The sequence below is a fragment of the Portunus trituberculatus genome, chromosome 25 (assembly GCF_017591435.1).
Source record: "Portunus trituberculatus isolate SZX2019 chromosome 25, ASM1759143v1, whole genome shotgun sequence".
Taxonomy (NCBI): Eukaryota; Metazoa; Arthropoda; class Malacostraca; order Decapoda; family Portunidae; genus Portunus; species Portunus trituberculatus.
In genome coordinates, this window is record NC_059279.1 from 12,434,270 (window position 1) to 12,455,314 (window position 21,045).

The 21,045-nt window shown below is 39.0% G+C and overlaps 1 protein-coding gene across 2 annotated transcripts in view; it reads left to right on the top strand.

Annotated features, from left to right (window-relative positions):
• LOC123508862 overlaps nt 1-21,045 on the top strand; it is a 203,938-nt gene that overhangs the window by 20,094 nt on the left and 162,799 nt on the right. The window lies entirely within an intron of this gene.

The window sequence follows — 21,045 nt, forward strand, 5'->3', positions numbered from 1 at the left end:
AACTACTCATTCCCTCCTTACTTTCCTCATGGGTTACTTTCCATTTACTTCTCCCTCCCGCCTCTCTCTTGCCCTCAAACTAAATATTTTCCATCGCTCTCTTCCCCACTACTTGCCATCTTTTCTTCCCCTCTCCCTTCCCACGCACTGCCCATCTAAGTCAGTTTTTAGTTCAATGGACGCAAAACACGCAACAAATATGTACTTCCCTCGAGTCACGGGGAAGGGGCTGGAAAACAACACACTTAGTTACAGATTAAGACGATGACTACCGCTACATCTCCCAGACAACAAAGGCGGAGCTGGAATAAACTGCCACGCGAACTACTACTCGTAATTATGAGAGGTGAATAATCTATAATGAGACTAAGATTTGATAGCTGGGGGAGATTTTTTTTTCGACTGATGGTTCTAAGAGAGGCTATTAATCCGAGTGATTTAAACTCCATTATGGTGCATCTTAATCAAGAAAAATCGATTAAAGGTAATAAATTATGACTCAGTGTTGTCAGGTAGTCTCTCTCTCTCTCTCTCTCTCTCTCTCTCTCTCTCTCTCTCTCTCTCTCTCTCTCTCTCTCTCTTTTAGATAAGGAAGTCAGACGAACGCGTGCCAAAAGAGGAAGAGGAGAATTAAAGGAAGGGAACGAAGAAAAGAAAGAGGAAGGGAAGAAAAGAGGCTGTCAGTCAGTCATTTCTCTCTCTCTCTCTCTCTCTCTCTCTCTCTCTCTCTCTCTCTCTCTCTCGTGTGTGTGTGTGTGTGTGTGTGTGTGTGTGTGTGTGTGTGTGTGTGTGTGTGTGTGTGTGTGTGTGTGTAATTCACCTCGGTCGTCTGCTGGTCACCCAGCCAGTCTTCCCCATTACGGAGCGAGCTCAGAGCTCATAGACCGATCTTCGGGTAGGACTGAGACCACAACACACTCCACACACCGGGAAAGCGAAGCCACAACCCCTCGAGTTACATCCCGTACCTATTTACTGCTAGGTGAACAGGGGCCACGCATTAAGAAGCTTGCCCATTTGCCTCGCCGCTTACCGGGACTCAGACCCGGCCCTCTCGATTGTGAATCGAGCGTGCTAACCACTACACTACGCGGTGTGTGTGTGTGTGTGTGTGTGTGTGTGTGTGTGTGTGTGTGTGTGTGTGTGTGTGTGTGTGTGCTATATCTCTAAATCATCTAAATACCCAAAATAACTCGGCAAAACACCTTGCATAGACAACCTTCCACTCATTACCTAGAATCATACCCCTCGATACATCTTCACGTCCCAGCTCAACATCTCCGCTGTGCCACAAAATCCTTCGTGTCATATCCGCCTTTTTCCAGTGTCCTAATCCATCGCCTCCTCTCCTTGTGTTCGTACGAGGCTGCGGAGACAGATAGGATTTTGTGGCCCCGATTCCTCCTCATTAATCCAAAAATCCTGATGGGGAAGGGATGATGAGGGATTGTGACAGGTAGTGGAGGACCGGAGGAGAAAGGAGGGAATGGTGGAGACAGGGTGGTGGCGTGGACGAAGGGAAGGTGGAGGGAGGGTAGAGAGGAGGAGGCTGAAAGAAACGAGGAACAAGATGAAGTCATGATGGACGACGTATGGAGAGAGAGAGAGAGAGAGAGAGAGAGAGAGAGAGAGAGAGAGAGAGAGAGAGAGAGAGAGAGAGAGAGAGAGGAAAAGTGCGAAAGGGAATTAAGAAGTTAAGCACTAGAGAAAGAAAGGAAAAGTGATAAATGTCATAAAAGAGAAAATTCATAAGTGAGAGAACAAATGAAATAGAATGGCATTAATTTTTGGTAGTGAAAAAATAACACAATAACAAGTAAATCATATCTTACGATGAGAAAGGAAAAGAATGGATGAAGAAAATGCGAAAAATATAGACAAAATAAACATTGTAAAAAGAAATGATAGGAAAAGAAGATTGGAGAATTTGTTTAATGGTAAAAAATAACTGAATGTGAAAGTTATGGATCCAGTAAAACACACAAGAAGGCGGAACAGTTTTGTATTGATTAGAAAATTAAAAAAAAATATATAAATAGATTGGTAAAGAAAAACTGAATCAATAGGAAACTAGAAAAGAACCTGGTAGGAAGTTATTTTACTTGAAGAGGAAAAAAAATAATTGTTTGAAATAACCAATAAAATACATTGTATATTACTTACATACGACTTAAAATATATTGAAATAAAGAAACTAACAAAAAAAGATGAAAAATAAAATAAATCATTACCGAAACTTGGTACACTGATGAAAACAAAACAGTTTAATTTAAAAGAGTCCAATAAATCTACGAGGCGGAACAGGTGGAACAATTATGAATGAATACCTGAGAACTTCCGGGTCTGAGTTGTAGTTCACGGCACTTCTATACCAACAGGTCCTCTCGTAACTCGCGTTGTCTTATCACTTATGCAGCAACCCAAGGCCCAGGTCAATAACAGACTCCCACCACACACACACACACACACACACACACACACACACACACACACACACACACACACACACACACACACACACACGCACACACATTATACTTACTTTATAGTATCATTTTGATAAAAACGAGCATCAATAGTATTTTTCATGCGTTTTCCATTGATTCTATTAACTGTATCTAAGAAAGAGAAACCATTGAAAGACTTTAGTGGAAATGTTTCTGATAAACAGTGCAAATATTCACGTACTACACGCATGTGCGCGTGCGCGCGCGCACACACACACACACACACACACACACACACACACACACACACACACACACACACACACACACACACACACACACACACACACACACACACACACACACACACACACACACACACTAAAACTTAGGCAAATAGATTAATGACAAAAATCCAGTGTGATGGAGAATATTAAAGATATAATTTACGAAATACAAAATCTTAAAACATTACAGTTTTATGAACCACAACTTCTCCCAGAAAGAATAATAGTACGGTGTGTGTGTGTAGATTTATTATTTTGCGATCTATCTTCTTATTTCAATACAAGTATGAAATCTGAAACATAGTTTCTTGTCTTGTTTTAAATCATGCTACTTCTGAGTAATTTTCATCAAAATTTATTGTATCCTTCATCAAATAATGAAGGTTCTGAAGTATGGCTCTATGTGACCCAGCTGTTGTGTAGCACTGAAACAATAACATGACCAATCTAACCAAGCTTCTGTAAACACTGAAATGGAGGCTGCCCAAAGTTTCAAAGCTTCATACGGGATTAAAAGCAAAACCACGCGAATGCTGCAGCTTTTGTTTATCACTCAGTAAAAATCATTAATGTAACCTTAACTCAGAATGAAGTAGAAACAGTAAAAGGAAAATAAATTAGAGAATCGACGAAGTTCATCTTCAAGTTTCATTTGTTATTTAGCAAAAATCATCATTCTATTTCAGCCTAGAAGTAAATTACCTTCGATAGAAAAAGAAAAAGTAGAGAAAATTGACCGAATTCATCTCCTTTTGATTAAGTGGGCTGGTAATAGATTCAAACTTTAGAGAATGCGCCACCTGTGTCCGGCATATTAAGAGCACCAGTCGTGTTTCCATTCTATTTCTTGTTGAATATCTTAGCTTCACATAACGAAGAAATGTCACCGAGAGAAATTAGTCGGAATGTTGGGCTGCTTCTGATACACAATGCAACACACACACACACACACACACACACACACACACACACACACACACACACACACACAGGACAAATATAAATACGGGAACAGAAATACACAATTGCAGGTCAAGTACAAACACACACACACACACACACACACACACACACACACACACACACACACACACAGCAATCAACAAGACCTTGATACACTTCAGGTTTCACTCAATCCTTGCCTTTCGAGATCCTACACTAGCAGAACCGTCCATGTCATTCCTCTCTTCCATGCCTGTGTCGCTCTCCCTTCACCCGCTCCTTGCTTCCCGCCCTCCTCCCTTCCTCTCTCCCTCATCTCCAGTCCGGTCCATCTGCCAGGGAAATGTCAGGAACCTCGCTCCGGATTTCATAGGAATTTCAAGCGCGTTTCTTCAGCAGCGTAAGCGTTTTGGGGGAAGGACGTGGGCTCTCTCTCTATACAGTGCCTCGTTTGGCGGACACACAGCGACAAACGGCAAGAGGACGAGAGATTCTAACGTAGTCTAGGCTTTGTCCAGGTGATTTACTGGGAGTTACAAAAGGTTATGTGTGTGGAAAAGGACGGATTTGTGTTTGGGATGTGTGTATGATTGAATGTTGCTTTTTTGTGATGTGTTCTGTTGTGTTTTACTTTTGAGCTATTTTTATGGTGTGTGTGTGTGTAATTCACCTCGGTTGCCTGCTGGTCATCCAACCAGTCTTCCCCATTACGGAGCGAGCTCAGAGCTCATAGACTGATCTTCGGGTAGGACTGAGACCACAACACACTTCACACACCGGGAAAGCGAGGCCACAACCCCTCGAGTTACATCTCGTACCTATTTACTGCTAGGTGAACAGAGGCTACACATTAAGAGGCTTGCCCATTTGCCTCGTCGCTTTCCAGGACTCTAACCCGGCCCTCTCGATTGTGAGTCGAGCGTGCTAACCACTACACTACACTGTGTGTGTGTGTGTGTGTGTGTGTGTGTGTGTGTGTGTGTGTGTGTGTGTGTGTATGTAAAGTAAAGTAAAGTAAAGCTTATTGCCATTTTATTACATGTATATATATATATATATATATATATATATATATATATATATATATATATATATATATATATATATATATATTGGTTAAATAGACGTGCATAGTCTATCGAGAGCCAAGGCTCCCTGATAGACGTAGTTACCAAACTATGTAGTGACCCTGTTGGAAGACTTGGCAATATATTTATAAAAATACAAGAATAAGTTCATATTTCACCCAATCATGTGTGTGTGTGTGTGTGTGTGTGTGTGTGTGTGTGTGTGTGTGTGTGTGTGTGTGTGTGTGTGTGTGTGTGTGTGTGTGTGTGTGTGTGTGTGTATTGAAATATATTCGTAGTTATTCTTTTTTTTTTCTCTCTCTCTCTCTCAAGGTCACTTTATTAAGGTTACTTGCTCAATCATTCAGTTTTCATTCTATATAAGACCAAATTATAATCAAACTATTTATTTGAATATGATGAATTTACTTATGGTGAAAACAACTGAAGAAACATTGAATCTATCTATCTCTTTACCTCCAATTACCTATTTATGTATATACCTGTCTATCACTGAATCTATCTATCTCTCTATCTTTCTGTCTATCTATCAATCAATCTATCTATCTACCTATCTATCCATCTATCTAACTAACTAACCTAACGAAACCAACTATTACCAACATATCTATCAACCTATATAATGTATTTACGTATATATGTGTGCGTGAGTGACTAAATACAGTGGTCTGCTATGTCGGTGTAAAGCACGACAACAAAAAAAGAGAAAAACCACAAAGGTGAGTGAGGAGTTTCTTTACTTATTCAGGTAATGACGCAAAACACAACCACGATTACGAGTCAGATTTTTGGTCATGATTCTCGCATAATTTTTCCCCGGCGAGTCTCTTAATGTCCTGCATGTGTGTTTTGTTTTGTTCGCCTTTACTGTTATTTCGTTGTATATTCTGTGTGGTAGAGCGCGCTGGAATGAGGAGGACGGTGAGGGGGGGGAAGGGAGGAAAGGAAGCAAGAGGAGGAGGAGGAGGAGGAGGAATACAGAATAGAAAGAAAAGAAAATGAGTATATGGGGAGAAATATGAAAGAAAAGGAGCGTAAAGACGAGGAGGAAGAGGAGAAAGAGGAACAAAAATATGAGGAAAGAGAGACAAAGAAGCAAAGAAGGAGAAGAAAAAGAGAGAAGCAAAGAAAACAAAGATGAGGAGGAGGAGGAGGAGGAGGAGGAGGAGAAGTGGATGGAGGGAAGGTATAAACAGTCTTCCACACATGGTTACATCGCCAGTTAAATGGAGGAACAGGCGGCGGAGAAACACAATATACGATACAGTTTACTTCAGTCTGCGCCCACACCAAGATGTAAACATGCCCAAGGAGGAGGAGGAGGAGGAGGAGGAGGAGGATGGAGGAGAAAAATAGCGGAAAAGGAGACGGAAGAAAAGATGGAATTTGAGAACACTTGCATACAGTTACAACTTTCTTACCTACACACACACACACACACACACACACACACACACACACACACACACACACAAATCGATAAGTCCACCTCGTATAAGATGAATGAAAGGAGCAAGCGACCTCAAGCAATGTGGGTGCAGATGAAATTAAGATTCAATGTTTACTTCTTGGAATTATGTAGCAAACTTGAAAGGGGAAGATGTTGCAATTATGTTCCCACCACCACCACCACCACCACCACCATTTCTACAACTACTATTATTACTACTGCTACTATTACTAATGCGTTATGTGTAATTAGGAGACAATCAGATAGGCTCCTTTTCCCCCACGAGTGATAAAAGTGAAGTGATTGGGTAACGTTGAGATATTTGCAAGCGTGGCCAAATGTGTTGATTAAAACCGTAATGAAGGAGAGATTTCTAATGAGAGAGAGAGAGAGAGAGAGAGAGAGAGAGAGAGAGAGAGAGAGAGAGAGAGAGAGAGAGTAAATATATTCATAATTCAGGCCTTTACGTACACTATTCTTTTTTTCCCTCCATCTCCTCCCTCTCTCCTTTGTTACTTTTTCCCTTCCTTTTCAACCTTTCCTCCTCTTCCATCTCCTTCACCGCTTTGTTACTTTTTCTCCCTCCTTCTTCGTCATATTTTTTTTTTCACTTTCCCTCACTTTTCTTTTCCTCGCTTTTTATTTTTACCTGCCCCACTTCTCTCCTTTTCTCCCCATTCGACCTCGTTTCGTCCTTCTTTTCCCTTCCTTTCTCCCTTTCTCTTTCCTTCAATATTTTTTTCTCTCTCATCCATCTTCCATATATTTCTTTTCCTCTAGTTCCTTATTTTTCCCTTTTTCTCTTTGTTTCCTTCATTCACGCTAATTTTTTTTACTTTCTTTCCTCTCCTCTCTCTCTCCTCCCTTTCTTATACCTCTATCTCTTTCACTTTCCAACCTGTCATTTCTCTTCCTTCTCTCTCTTTCCTATCCTTTCCATCCCTTTCTCTCTCATTTTACCTTCCTTTCCCTTTATTTTATTCATTCTCCTACCTCACATTTTCCTTCCATTCCTTTTCGTCCCTTTCCATTCCCCTCTCACCTCCTTTCACCATCCTACCTCCTCCCACTTCTACCCTCTGCCTCCTTTCCCTTCACCCTTTCAGTATACAACACGAGCACAAGCTTTCCCCGTCCCCTGTGCCTTCCTTTCCTCTAAGTCTCCAGGGGCAAAGTGGCAGTAAGTGCTTGAAGGAGAGTCCACTTGGGGGCCGGGTGGAGCAGGGAGTGTGGTGACGGGGGGTGTATTAAGGAGAACTGCAGGGGGGAAGGTGGTAGAGATGTAAGGAGAGGTAGAGGAAGAGAGTGTTAATTGAAGCTTCTCTCGCGACGAAACAATTGGCAACTTAACCACGCTGCCATTATGAGGCTGTGTGTGGGAGGGAGGAAAGGAAGTGAGGAAGGAAGGAAGAAGGAACGCAAAACAGGAAAGAGAAAGGCAGGTTGTGGATAGAAGAAGTGGAAGGAGAGAGAAAAAAAACAGAGAAAAGGAAAGAGGGAAGAAAGGAAGGAAGAAGGCAAAACGGGAATGAGAAAGAAAGAAGGTAATAGATGAAAGAAGAAGTGAAGTGGAGAAAGGAATGAAAGAAAGGGAGGAAAACAGAGAAAAGGAAGAGGAGAGTGATAGGAGGGAAGAGAAGAAAGAAGGAAGGATATGGCTGGGAAAATGAGAAGGAGGAAGAGAAGGGAGAGAGAAAGAGAAAAGAAGGAGGAAAAGATAGAATGAAGAAAGAAAAGAACAATGGAAGATAATAGATGGCAAAATAAGAGGAAAGGAGGGAAGAAAGGGAGGAAGGAAAGGAGAAAAAGAAAGAAAATGGGACGAGGAAGAGAAAAGGAAAAGAAAAAAGTTACAGATGGAAAAGTAAAGCAGGAAAGGGAGGAGAAAGAAAAGGAAAAATAAACGAAGGGGATGACAACAAAGGAGGAGGAAGAAGAAAAGGGAGAAAGATAAAAGGAGTGGTAATAGATATCATAAAAAAAAACAAGGAAAGGAGAAAGAAAGAGAAAGAAGGAAGACAAAAATGGGATAGGTAATAGATGGAAAAAAAAGAGGAAGGAGGAAAATACATGACTGGAAAAAAACAAGAAAAGGAGGAAGAAAACAAAAAAAAGGTAATGAGATGAAAATACCAGAGGAAAGAATGATAAGAAAAAAAACACCAAGGAAGAAGAAAAATGAGAAAGGAAAGAAAGATAAAGGAAAGAGGCTAAATAGAAAGAAGAAGAAGAAAAGAGAGAGAAGTTAGCGAATAAAAGAAGAGACCATACAAGATAACAAAGGGAAGACGAAGACAGGAAGAGTGAAAATGAATAGTAGAACAAAGAAAGCGAAGAAAATTAGGCATAAAAAAAAGTTGGTTAATAGACTAAAGAAAAACATGAGAAAAGAAGAAAAAAAACGAAGAGGATGACAAATGTAAACAAAGAAAAGGTGGAAATAGAGAGGAAAAGAGAGAAAAAAGGGAGAATCAGAAATAAGAAAGAATAGGATCATAGAGAAGGGAAACAAAGGAAGGAAGCAACAAAAAAAGTGACAAAAATTAGGGGAGTGAAGTGTTGCTACAGAAGATTGAGAGAGAGAGAGAGAGAGAGAGAGAGAGAGAGAGAGAGAGAGAGAGAGAGAGAGAGAGAGAGAGAGAGAGAGAGAGAGAGAGAGAGAGAGAGAGAGAGAGAGAGAGAGAGAGAGAGAGCAAGCTAATGAAAACCGTTTCCACTTTATACTTACAATCCCGATAATGTGACACTTTTTCCACTAAATCCATCGATCCTCAGGCAATAAAATAAACGCGTTGAGCATCTACACACCCACAGAGAATCGATAAAAGAGAGGAGAAGATGAAAAAAAAGAACGATAATGAGGCAGGAAGGGAAAAAAAATGTGTAATTGAGTACAATGCAACTACCTCGTTTTGCTGACGTTACAGAGGAAGAGGGGAGGAAGATGGAAGGACGTGGAAGAGAGGGAGGAGGAAAGGAAGATAGAAGGGAAGAGGAGAGGGAGTATGAGAGAAGGGAAATGAGAAAGCGTTAGACAAAGATGAGATGAGAAGAGGGATGGTTGATAAACACGTTTGGAGGAAAAAGGGAGAAGGGAAAATGAAAGGAAGGAATGAGAAAGGGAAAGTGGAGGATAACATGAGATAAAGTATGACTGTTAAAGATTTAGGGAAACGATGACAGATGGAAAGAAGATAGGAAGGAGGAAATGAGGAAAGACAAGAGGAAGAATGGGAAGACAAGAGACAATGATGAGAAAAAAAAGAAGAAACAAGAGAAGAATCGAAGAAACGAAATGACCAAATTTTATTCCTTTCTCTCATCCCTCTTCTTTTTTCCTTTCTCCCTCTCCTTCTTCCTCTCCCTCTCTCTCTCCTCCCTCCCTCCTACTCTCTCTCTCTCTCTCTCTCTCTCTCTCTCTCTCTCTCTCTCTCTCTCTCCGATAAATATAAACTGGACGTAACTTTGAGGGAGTTCATCGGAATTTCATTATTTTTGTTTCACTTTTTGCGTTTATAAATTGTACATTTGTTGGCTGGGGAAAAGAACTTCAAAATGTTGCGTCCTTCAGAAGTAAAATATAACTATACATAATTTTTAGCGGTCACACACACACACACACACACACACACACACACACACACACACACACACACACACACACACACACACACACACACACACACACACGGGAAAATGACACCATAACGCAGTATATATATGATTATTACTGTTATTTTTTTCCTGGGAGGGTTAATTATCTTGCAAGTCTTGGTGGAAATATAACGTGTCCCTCTGTCCTTCGCTCGCCTTCCTAACTTATCGCTGCTCGCGTCACGGGTCTGGTGAACGAAGCCTTGGCACAACCCAGCCCACGGGGGATCAATAGTCGCCATATGGGTAAATAGAATATAAATCACAGACTTCTATATAAAACACGTGAATATATCAAGGTCTCTGTCCTGGGCCGTCTTGATAACATACATCAGGAGTGTCTATCAAGGAAAATTCCCCGGTTTTTTCTATCCTATATATCACCTCCCAAAGTGGTCTGACCTGCCGCTGCCTAGGCCACGCTACAGAGGACACAGGACAGGGCGAAGGGCACTGCAGCGACGCCTTCTACAGGAGAAAGGAACACTTAGCTTTGGACATGAATCTGATGTAAATTCTCTTGTACAGCATATTGAACAGAGAAATAAATGTCATTCCACTTTCTCTGTACCACTTATGAGGGATAGAAACACTTGTCGTTCTTTTTTGTAGCACCTAAAAGATATATGAAGGTTTGGGCTTAATAATTTTTCTTTTATATGCATTGGGCCAAAAACACTTCTTTTTTTTGTGATAGCTGATAAAATAACTGGGTTCTCTTTTGCAATATATGGGAGAAATATAAATAATTTGCCTACATTTTATGACTCTTCTGTAATATTTAACACCTTCGTTTCCATAACACATGGGAGAAACAAAAATACCTGCTTTTAAATTTTGTGGCAAGCATTTTATAGCACCTAAGATAAGTGCAAACATATACCCTCCCTATTTTAAGACCTGGAAGATATGAACATCTGTATTTTTTTTTTTTTTTTGGTAACGTCTGAGAGATAGAAAAAACCTTCCTTTCTTTACGTAACACCTAAGAGAGATGTATATACTTCATGTCACTTTTAGAACACCTGGGAAAGATTAGAACATCTTAATTTATTAAAATCTTATAACACCTGAGAGAAATCGAAACACCTGAGCAATTGCCTTGGAAAACCTGTCTTGTATCATTACGTTTCCTATTCTCTTGTCAGTGCCTCGACTAACACTCAGGTGTGATATCTTACCTGAGGCGTGACGAGAGGTATTGCCTTTGTGTTAACTTCTTGAGGCCGCGTGTGAGTCCCCACTACACTTACTCAGGACATTCGTGTTCCGTGGACCAAAAGGAGACCAAAGAGAAAAAAAAAAAATAGGATATTATTTTTTGGTGATATAATTTAGTCGCATTTCCTCGAAGTCTCTTATCTTTCTTCCTCCTTCCTTCTCTCCACTTCCTCTGTCGTGTCTCAGAAGTCTTTTTTCTTATGTTCGTTGCCAAAGCATGACTCTCTATGATCCTTTCTCAGTATGACTTGTATTTTGGTGGAAATGCAACACTTGATCTGTGTGTGTGTGTGTGTGTGTGTGTGTGTGTGTGTGTGTGTGTGTGTGTGTGTGATTGTGTGTGTTGTGTGTCTCTCTCTCTCTCTCTCTCTCTCTCTCTCTCTCTCTCTCTCTCTCTCTCCCTCTCTCCTTATCACCCCCCACTTCTCTTTAACAAGTACCCGAGCGCTGCGTCAGTTTCGAAGCATCAAACTCTGCTGTCTAGGAACTTCAAATCAATCAACTTCCCGCGACGCGAAAGAAAACATAAGACTGTCCACAATTTTCCGAGACAAGCGCTTCCAACTTTCCTCAGAGGGAGTCACTAAACACCAGAGTAAATTTAAGGGCACGATCTTGGGTTTCGATATTCTCTCAGGACAAGGAGGAGTTGGCTGAGGGAGGAAAGACGAGCGAACGAACGAAAGGAAAGTAAGACGTGCTTGTAAATTGGAAGAAATTGCTGTGTGAGAAAGTGGAATGTTGAGAAAGTGGAATGTTACAATACTGTAGTGCAAGGGAGAGAAGTAAAGGGGGGAAGGAAGAGAAGGAGAGAAGGAGGGAGGACGGGAAGGAATGAGGGGTTAATGGAAGAAATTGTAGGGATGAGAGTGAAAATTCATATGGTTCTTTAAGACAAAAAATAAGGAAATTTAGAATAAAACATGAACAGAAGGGAGAAAAGAAGATATGCAACAATGGAAGCAGGGTAAGAAAAATGTAGGAAGGAGTAAAGACAAATGGAAGAAAGTTAGATGGAGAGGAAAAAAGAAAATAGGGAAAAAAATAAAGAAAAGAGACAAGAAAGCAACAAAGAAAAGAAATGAAAGAAACAGGAAAAAAGGAGAAGAAAGAAAAGGCGAAAAGGGGAAAATAAAACAAATGAAAACAGGAAAGGAGGAAAAGAACAAAAAGAGAAAGGAAGATAAAAAAAAAAACAAGACAACGGGAAGAAAAATAAAGAAATAATAAGAGAAATAGAAAAAAGACATATATGTAAAATTCGGAAAAAGTTTATAACAAAAGAGGAAAACACAAGATTTGAGAACGACAGAGAGAGAAACTGAAAAGAGGAATAAGGATAAAAAGGTAAATAAAGGAAGGGAACGGTAGAGAGGAATATAGGGACAAAGGAAAGACAAAAATAGACAAAGAAAGAGGATAAAAGAGGAGGATAAGAGAGGGGAAGTGAATGGAGTTAAGGAAAATAAAAACGAAAAAAGAATACTAGCAAGGCGGGAAAGAAAATATTTATCCAGAGAAACAAACAAAACTAAATAAAACATGAATAGAAAGACGAAAACAAAATAAAAACTATGGAAATGAAAGAAAATGAAGAAATTACGAATACTAAAGGACACACATAGAGAGAGAGAGAGAGAGAGAGAGAGAGAGAGAGAGAGAGAGAGAGAGAGAGAGAGAGAGAGAGAGAGAGAGAGAGAGAGAGCATCATCAGGTCAACCAAAGTTTTAAGCAGATAAATCGGTGAATAATTAAAAAAGGTGATGCCAACCAAGAGGTCATATGAATAAGTGATGAGAGAGAGAGAGAGAGAGAGAGAGAGAGAGAGAGAGAGAGAGAGAGAGAGAGAGAGAGAGAGAGAGAGAGAGAGAGAGAGAGAGAGAGTGTGTAATCGAACGGACGCATCAGCCCACTGAACAAAAAAACTGATCAAATGAAAAAAGGGGAAAAAAATAAGAAAAATGATAACAAAAAGATAAACACAAAAATAGAAGAAGGGAACGAACAAACTAACAGATGATAAAGAAAACGGCAAGGAAATCATACAGAGAAGGAGGCGGTGGCGTAGTGATAAGGTGGTGAGCGTGGGATCGGGCAGATGTTCACGTATAGGTTCGAATCCCACCAAACACGCCTTGAAACTTTGCCATTTGTCGATTTGTCTAAAGTTACCTACATGTCACCATAATACCCAGGTTCTAGGTGGTTACACCAAAGATGCGCATGGGTGGTGATCTGGGCCCTAATATGGGTACCACTATAAATAATATTGCCTGCGCCACCAATGGGTTGAAGCTTAACAGCGCTTCCAATACTCAAGTTACCTACAGGCGCTATAGCCCAGGATATAAAAAAAGTTATTGAAAAAAAGAAAATACGTCATACAAATATAAACCTCACATGAAACACGGCGAACTAAATTATACGATGAATTTCTTACTTTCTTAATAACAGTAAAAAAAACACTGTTGGTAAATACAATGGAACAAACCGCCGTGGTACAGTGGATCCGTGCGTGGTTTGGGGTCCGAGGGGTCTCCAAGCGCACGGGTTCGAATCCTGTCTACGGTCTGAGTGTAGGTTGGGCTTCCTCACTCGGGCAACGGTTTCCTAGCGGGTGGGCTTTGAAATAGGAGGTACCCTTAATAAGTATCCCCTTTAGCCCATAAATTCCCGTGAAAAGCCCACATGGTATTGAAAAAAAAAAAAGTCTCAGGGAAACACTCCATACCATTACAATCAATAAAGAAAGTGGAGAAAAATAAGCGTAATATTGTTTTTTTATTTTGCTGTGTATTGCCTCTTGTTCTGCTTTTGTTTGTGTTTCCTTCTATTATTGTTTATCTTCTGCTTCTTTCTCCTACTTCTACACCTTCTTTTAGGTCATGCTTTCCCTTTTCATTTATTTTCATGTGCGTCTTCATTTTATTCATTTATCATGTTACTTTCATTACTACTACTACTACTACTACTACTACTACTACTACTACTACTACTACTACTACTACTACTACTTTTACTGCTAGATACCACTACCACCACCACTACTACTACTACCACTACTGCTACTACTGCTACCACTACCACTACTGCACCACCACTGCCACCACCTGCTACCACTTTACTGCCAGATACCACTCACCACTACCACCACTACTGCCACTGCTGCTACCACCACCACCACTACCACCACCACTACTACTACTACATCACTACCACTACTACTGATACTATTTCTACTTCTACTACTACTACTACTACTACTACTACTACTACTACTACTACTACTACTACTACTACTACTACTACTACTATTACCACCTCCTCTTCTTGTCCAAAGTTACGGAACGAGTAACAGCTAATGAATGTAATCAATAGGAAAACCAGCCTAGAGATGACTTCGCCTTTGCCATTTTAACTCTGACAACCTGATGTGTTTCTGCCCATCAGAGGAGGAGGAGGAGGAGGAGGAGGAGGAGGAGGAGGAGGAAGGAGGAAGGAGCAGGTAATCGGGGGGGAGGGAGGTGCTGGTAGGGGCTCAACCGGCTTAGAAGGAATCACAATCTATTATTAATTTCTGACAGGAAGACACACACACACACACACAGAGAGAGAGAGAGAGAGAGAGAGAGAGAGAGAGATACATACACACATACATACATACAGACACACAGACAGAGATTATAAAGAGAAAGCGAAAGAGTAAGCACCGCAAATCCAATCAAGGACACAAGAGCATCAGTATATTACCCCCCACCAAAGACACTGACTAAACAAACACTCTAATCACGCACCAATCCTATTCTCCCGGCAATAAAAAAAAAAAAAATAATAATCAAATAGAAAAAAATAAGTATCGTCAAAGGTCACATCAAGGACAGCAAAGAGGTCAGGTAAGGTCATGGCGCGAGGGGAGAGACGGGAGGCTGACAGAAGGGCGTGTAGTGATCTCCAAAATGACCAGGAGATAACAGGATTCCAGGAGGTTTAGTCATCTCAAGTCGCTTACTCTGCTAAATATCCCAGCCCAGATAGAGGATTGGGAAGAGAACGAAGAGGAGGAGGAGGAGGAAGAGGAGGAGGAGGAGGAGGAGGAGAAAGAGGAGGAGGAGATGGAGAAGAATAAAGAGGAATAGTTAGAGAAATACGAAGAAAAAAGAATATTAGACAAGAATAATACATGAACAAAGATACGAATGAAAACAAAAGAGGAAAAATGATGAAATGAACGAAAAGGAAATAGAAAAAAGAAGAAAAGTATGAAAAGAAAAAGTATCTGGAGACAGAAGACTATGAAGAGGAGGAGAAATAAAAGGACAAAGATAAAAGAGAAAGATAAGGAAAATGATGCAAATGAAAACGAGAAAAAAACGACAAAGACGAATGTGGGTTGAGAAAAAAAGGAGTAAAATGGAGGAGGAGGAGGAGGAGGAGAAAGAGGAAGAGGAGGAGAAGGAGGAGATATTGGAATAGTTGATAGTGAAGAAAAAGAACAAAAAAGGAGAATGATGACACCGAAGACATGAGATAAAGACATGAACGAAAATGAAAACGACGAGGAGAAAGAAAGACAGAACAAGAGGGAAGAAGTGGGAAAAAGATTGGAAGAAAGTTATACAAGAATAGTTGACAGTAGAGAAAGACAATGAAGAGAGCTATTAAGAAGAAGAGAACATAGCATGGATGAATGAATGAGAAAAGGAAGGAGAAAAAGAAAACTAAGGATGAGAGAGGTCATTAGTGGAGATAGATAAAGAGCAGAACTATCAAGACAAAGGGAATAAGAGGTATGAGTGAATGAATACGAGAAAGAATGTGAGAAATAAGAATATAAGAGGAGAAAAGAAGACAGAGAAAGAGACATGAATAGTATTTTGGGAATAGAAAGAAAACGAAAAATAAAACACAAATCGAAAAGTCAAGAATGAAATAAACACGAACGATGGCAAGAAAAATAAGACAAAAATGTAAAACCTAACCGTGGAAGATTATTCGGTAGAGAAAAAAAAAAAATGAGAAGGTCAAAGAAGATGAAAACAAGTTAGAGGAGTAGAAAAGAACTTAAAAAGGTAACAAGCTGAAGGAGTACAAAATGAATAACAAGGAGAGGAGGGAGAGAAGAGGAGGACGAGTTGGGAGTAGAGAGAGAAAAAAAAAAACAAACAAAAGGGACACAAGAGGAGATGATGCAGGAAGAAGAAAAACAAGCCAATAGACAGAGGTGTAAAAGGGAATTATGAGAACGAACTGGACGAGATACAAGCAGGAATAAGAGAAATATAAGATAGAAGAGAATGATAACTAAGACTTTACATGAATAATAATTTTGTTGGTTCAGAAGTTGAACCTAATACTTTCATTACAGAAATATTAATCTCATTGATACAAAATTTATTAGAAAGCACACGGAAAGCTACAAATATACTCAATCCGGATAATAAATACATAAATACATAATTCTAGTCTAAACAATCAGGGAAAAATAGAAATATAAGACACTGAGACTTGAAGCTGTTCGAGGAAAGAAAAAAAAAGGGATCGAAACACGAATAAGCGTCACTGCACAGTATGAAGCAAATAGAAGGCACTGACATGTCATACAAAATAACAGAGAAAACATCAAATAAAGACTGAAATGAAAAAAAAAAAACAGGAAAGATGAGGGAATAAGAAGTCAAAGTAAAATAATAAAGACAGATGATATAATAATACAACAAAATACAAATGCAAAAAATAAGAATCTGTAAAAAAAAAAAAAAATGAAGAATAAGATTAAGATGAGTAAAAATAGAACACTAGAGAACACAAATTACAGACCATGAAAGCAACACAGTAAAAATAACAAAGCGAAACAAGAAAATATAGATAAATGAAAAAGACACAAAAGTAAAGTTAAAATTAGAAACAAGAAACAAAACATCGAAAGAGAATAAAGTAAAGGAAACATGAAATAATATAAGAAAAAAAAGAAAAGAAAAATAAAACAACCAGAAATATAACAAAGCAAAACTAGAAAATTAAAGTCAAATCCAAGAATAATAACAAATAAAAAAAATGAAGAAAGAAAAGAGAGATAAAAATGCCACAAAAATAAGATAAAAAAAGACAAAAAAATAAATACAACAAAACAAAACTAGAAAATGAAAGTCAAATCCACATCAAACGACGGAAAGAAAGCAAAACAAGAATAATAACAAATAAAAAATAAATAAAGAAAAGAAAGAAGATAAAAATGCTACAAAAATAAGAAAAAAACACCTAAAAATTAAATAAAACAGAGGATAAAATCAAAGAAAGGAAAACAAAATCATAGAGTCAGAGAAAGTTGATGCCTTTGTATGGACTCAGTGGCGTGCCCAGATCCCATTACTTACTCACGTACATGTCACGCACACTGGTCTGCCTTGTGTGTGCGTGCGTGTGAATGAATACGTACACATGCAACCCACAAAGGAGACATACACACATACACGTACTCACACACACGTACAGACATACACAGAAAGAAAATGGAAAACTAAAATATATAGCGCAGTGATAATATTGTGCAGTTCATGAATATATACAAAGAAGGAAGTTCACACGCACACACACACACACACACACACACACACACACACACACACACACACACACACAGAAAAGGAAGGTTAACATAAAGTAGTGATTTTTACAACACTGAGAGTTCCTACGTCTTGGATTTGTCAGTGGCGTGTGTATGTTCTTGACTTGTTACTAAATCCAGGTGAGAAAATAATGACTTAAGGTAAATAGTGGACTAGATTGTTGCTTTATTAAGACATTTCATCGTTTATTTCACTCTGAGATTTTTTTTTTCTTTCTTTGAGCTTATTTTTCTCGTATTTTTTCTTTATGTGTTCGTCTTTTTATTAATTTGATCTTGCCTTTCTCTCTCTCTCTCTCTCTCTCTCTCTCTCTCTCTCTCTCTCTCTCTCTCTCTCTCTCTCTCTCTCTATGCGTTAACTTTGTTCTTCTCTTCCTCTCTCCTCTAAATCCCTCTACGGTTACACTATAATTTCTCTTCTACATCCCTCTTCCTCTTTCCCTATCTCACTTCGCTTTTATCCTTTCCTCTCCCTTTCTTTTCTTCCTCCTCCTTTATTTTATCATCTTCGCTTCTCTCTCTCTCTCTCTCTCTCTCTCTCTCTCTCTCTCTCTCTGAAAGTATTGGTGTTACAGGGAGTTTATTTCTCCGAGTTTAGATCTGTTTCCCTTTCCCTTCCCTGACATTTCTTACATTTTCTCTTCCCCCCCATCTTTTGTCCTTCCTCTCCGAACATTCTTCACTTTTTCCTCCATCCTTCTTCTTCTCACTTCTTCCCATTTTCCTGTTTCACCTAATCTTCTTCCTCACCTTCCTCCTCGTTCTCCACCAACACCGTCACTATTACTGCCTCCTCCTCCTTTTCCTCCTCCCCATTCCTTCTCAGCTTCTTCTTCCTCCTTCTCCACAAGTGTTTGTCCAAAGCTCAGAACTGGGTGGTGTTTACATTGTCCCTCCTTCTCTCCTTTCCTTCATCATTTTCCTCCAATACACATCTTCCACATTTTTTCCTTCCTTTCACCGGACCAAGCTTCCTCTACCTCCACATAAACATACACACACACACACACACACACACACACACACACACACACACACACACACACACACACATACACACACACATGCACACACACATACAGCTGCTGGAAAGAACGATGGGTGGGGATGTGCCTTCGCCTTTACTATGTCACATTTCTTTAGGCAATGTAATGTATCTCACTAAGTTGTCAATTTTTCACAGCAGGACAACTTTTTTTTTTCTCATAATTTTCTCAGATTCCGGTTCACTTATAATCACGTTAGTCTGAATAGCTCTGTACTTCAAAAACGACCAAGTTAACTTCCTTTCTCTCTTTCATCTTCAGTTTCTGCATCACTTATCTTCATATTAATCTTTACACTGATATCAATACTAATCTTTATACTCTTTGTATTTTTTAGATAGCTCTCTACCTCTCACATTGACTAAGATAACTTTCTTTTTTCTCTCCTTTTTCTCTGTAAGATCACGAAAAGTTTTATATCTTTACAATGATCTGATGGTCTGAGGGTTAACCAAGAACGAACAAAGCAGTAAGTGTTAATTAAGGAGTAGCCGTTGTAGTAATGTTTGTCTTTCATTTGTATTCCTCTTTGCTCTGTTCTGGTTTCACATAACTCATGATTTTCTTTGTCTCAACTCTGATACAAAACTAATCACAATTCGGCTGTATATAAATGAACTAAAGAAAATACTTTTAGCTTGCCTTTCAGGTGTTCCTTGTTGATCATGCACTGGGTCTCTCTCTCTCTCTCTCTCTCTCTCTCTCTCTCTCTCTCTCTCTCTCTCTCTCTCTCTCTCTCTCTTTTGAGAATAAAATAATGACGATAATTATGATGCTTGATTTTGATTATGGTGATTGTGATGGTGATGATAATGATAATGATGATGATGATGATGATGATAATGAAAAAATATAAATATCTAAAAAAAATAAATAAAGAATGCAAAGAGGGAATTAAAGGTTTGAAGAACATTAACGTGAGAGAGATGACAAGGAAAAATGTGATGATAAGAAAAGTAAAGATAATGAACATTCTGACGGAACGAGGAAGCAAAAAACATGAAAGGACTGACAGAAGGGAATTAAATCATGGAGAGAGGAATAAAAAGATGAAAGGAAGGTGAGTGACAGTTTGGTGTTAACGAGAGGAGGTTGTTAAGGAAATGAAGAGCAATGAAGAGAAAGTATTGTGACGATGACGATGATGATAATGATGATGATGATGAATAATCAACACCTATGACTATCACCTATGACTATCACCTATAACTATCCCATATGACTATCACCTATGACTATCACCTATGACTATCCCCTATGACTATCACCTTCTTCTTCTTCTTCTTCTTCTTCTTCTTCTTCTATCATCTTCTATTTGATTATTATTATTATTATTATTATTATTACTATTTTTTATTATTTTCTTATTATTATCATTATTATTATTATTATTATTATTATTATTATTATTATTATTATTATTATTATTATTATTAGTAGTAGTAGTAGTAGTAGTAGTAGTAGTAGAAACAGTAATAGTATAGTCTTTACTAATCATTACCATTACCAGCATTATAATTAGACACATTTTTTCACCAGAAACAACACACGCCAAATAAAAAGAACAAAGAAATCTACACAAAAGGTTCACAGCGCTAAAACTTGCAACAGGAAGCATGAAAGCACACAAAAAATCGCCGCATAGAATTTACTGGCACAATTTCCACCAATGGTACACTTTTTTGCTCTCGATTGTCTAGCAGTCTGATGATTTGGGCAAACTTACTCTTTGTTCGTATTGAGGAGAACACAAGGAGGAATACGACTTGAAGAGGAAGAAGATGAGGAGGAGGACGGAGAAATGAGAAGAAAAAAGGAAAAAAGTAAGAAGGATATTTAAAGGAAAGAAAGACAAACAAAATAAAAAGGAAAATATGGTAAGGAGAAGCGAAGGAGGAGGAGGAAGAGGAGGGAATAGAGAGGCAAAATAAGGATAATTAGACAACAGAAAACAGATGATAAGCTGTTAAAAGAGTAAAGAGGAAGCCTAAGAAGATAATGAAGATAGAGACGCGGAGCATAAAGACACAATTAAAGAAAGGAAGCGGGTAAGGCAATAAAATAAATGCTAAACAATGCTAAACAATGATGAGATACAGCATAATGTTGAGGAAATGAGAAAATGAGCATAAATTGTGGTCACGTGCCAGTAAAAGTTAACTCTTTCTCTCCCTACCTGTTTCCTCTTCCTCTCTCTCTCTCTCTCTCTCTCTCTCTCTCTCTCTCTCTCTCTCTCTCTCTCTCTCTCTCTCTCTCTCTCCTCCTCCTCCTCTTTCCCTTTATCA